Raw genomic sequence first — 2,093 nt, forward strand, 5'->3', positions numbered from 1 at the left:
CGCACAAATAGAGTGCGGGACCTTATCCAGAGAAGCAGCAGCGCCAGAGATGGAGGCAGAGATGGGCGCATGGAGAGGGGGAGCGGCTGAGGACTCTAGATTCATGGACTAAGAAGAGAGGGATTAAGACCTGGTGGCCAGGAGCAGACTTGCACAATGTGCCCTTTGGAGATGTAAATTATTATATATGCCTAAGTGGGTTTTTTGTTTGTTTGTTTTTTTAAAAGCTAAAGTGGATACTGATGATATGCCCTGTAAACGTTCACTTAATCCACAATAAAAAGCTTAAATAATAAAAAAAAAAAGTTGAAAAAGTTAATTAGGGGACAGATCTTAAATACGTGTTTATCTTCGACATTCTGAGAAAACATGTGGAAAAAGCAGAACTATTGGAGAGCTCCAGCTACCAAAAAGATGGGAACAGCGGCTGAGAAAAGAAAAAAAATGAGGCTTGATTCAGTGATGGGGTGTGACAATGGTGACTGGACATCTGTTGTTCTCCATGAGCCAAAGAAATTGCTTGTGGCAAACCTACCTGGTGAGTGGAATGCTGTAGTTATATAGACATACATAGCAATCCAGGGGGCCAGGAATCTGTAGTTATCATTAAACTTTGGGTCTGAAAGGTAAGGAAGGGCATTAGGATATATGTGGGAGGGACCAGAAAAGACATTCCTCAGGAGGCAACTGTGTTCCATGCTACTGGCTGCCATCATTTAAAAACAAAAAAAACAAAACAAAAAAAACTTTGTATTATGATTTGTGAGTTTACAGAGCAAACTGGTTTTCCATTCAACAATTCATATACATTTTGATTTGTGATATTGATTAAAATCCCCTAATGTGACAGGACTATTCCTTATCTATTTCTTATCCTTTCCTGCTTTCTGAGCTTTATCCTTGGGCAAATATTGCCCTTTTGATCTTGTATAGTTGATGTTTTATTCATGTCCCTCCCTGTTGTTATTGCTCATGTATGTACCTGTCTATAATTTGGCTGAAAGTTGAGCCAGATGAGTGAGTTCAGTTCCAGACATGAAGGGTGTCTAAGGACCATAGTCTCAGGGATTACACCAGTCTCTATCAGAATAGTAAGCTGGTATTTTGTAGAATTGAATTTTGCTCTACATTTTCCCCAAACTCTATCCAGGATTTCCTCTTGTGATCCCTTTCCGAGTCATCAGCAATGGTAGCTGGGCACCATCTAGTTCTTCTGGTCTCAGGGTTTTGAAGGCTAGGGCTCAGGTGGTTCATTAGTCCTTTGAACTAATTATTTCCTTATACCTTTGATTTTCATTTTTCTTCTTTGCTCCAGGTGAGGAGAGAACCATCGTTGCACCTGAGGTGACTACTAACAAGCCTTTAAGACCCCAGTCACTACTCACTAAAGTAGGATGTAGAACATTTTCTTGTTTGACTTTGTTGTGTCAATTGACATTGTGTCCCCCAAGACTATGGTCCTGAGCCCCCAGGCCAAGGGACTCATTTTCTCATGGTGTTTAGTTGTATCTAAGGAGTTGTCATAACTTTGCCCCTGTATGCTTTGTTATTTTCAGGTATATATTTACAGCATGTATAAATATGTTATCTTAGTTTTGAGAGGTTGTCAAAGTAAAGTATCATAGTTCTAACTCTTGGGGTTGGGTGGTGGTGGTGTCAGTTCTGACTCATAGTGATCCTGTATAGGGTTTCCAACACTATAAATCTTTATAGGAGTAGAAAGTCTTGTCTTTCTCTATTGGAGCATCTGGAGGATTTGAACTGCAGACCTTTGACCAGCAGCCCAGCACGCAACCACTATGCTACTATTAAAGTTAAAGGAGTCCCGGTGTGGCATAATAGGATAAGCACTGGACTTTTAACCACAAGTTCAATGATTCATACCCACTAGCTGCTTCTTGGAAATTCTATACAGCTATATAGTGTTGCTGAGTGTATGCTGAGCAAATAATACGAGAAACTGAGTTCTATGAAGAAAAACATGGCGTCAGGATTGGAGGAAGACTCATTAGCAACCTGCGATATGCAGATAATACAACCTTGCTTGCTGAAAGTGAAGAGGACTTGAAACATTTACTGATGAAGATCAAAGA

General features: G+C 40.2%; 1 pseudogene; it reads right to left on the reverse strand.

The window, feature by feature from the left end:
- LOC102825180 overlaps nt 1–2,093 on the reverse strand; it is a 40,616-nt pseudogene that overhangs the window by 9,927 nt on the left and 28,596 nt on the right.

The sequence above is a fragment of the Chrysochloris asiatica genome, unplaced genomic scaffold (genome assembly GCF_000296735.1).
Source record: "Chrysochloris asiatica unplaced genomic scaffold, ChrAsi1.0 scaffold00026, whole genome shotgun sequence".
Taxonomy (NCBI): domain Eukaryota; kingdom Metazoa; phylum Chordata; class Mammalia; order Afrosoricida; family Chrysochloridae; genus Chrysochloris; species Chrysochloris asiatica.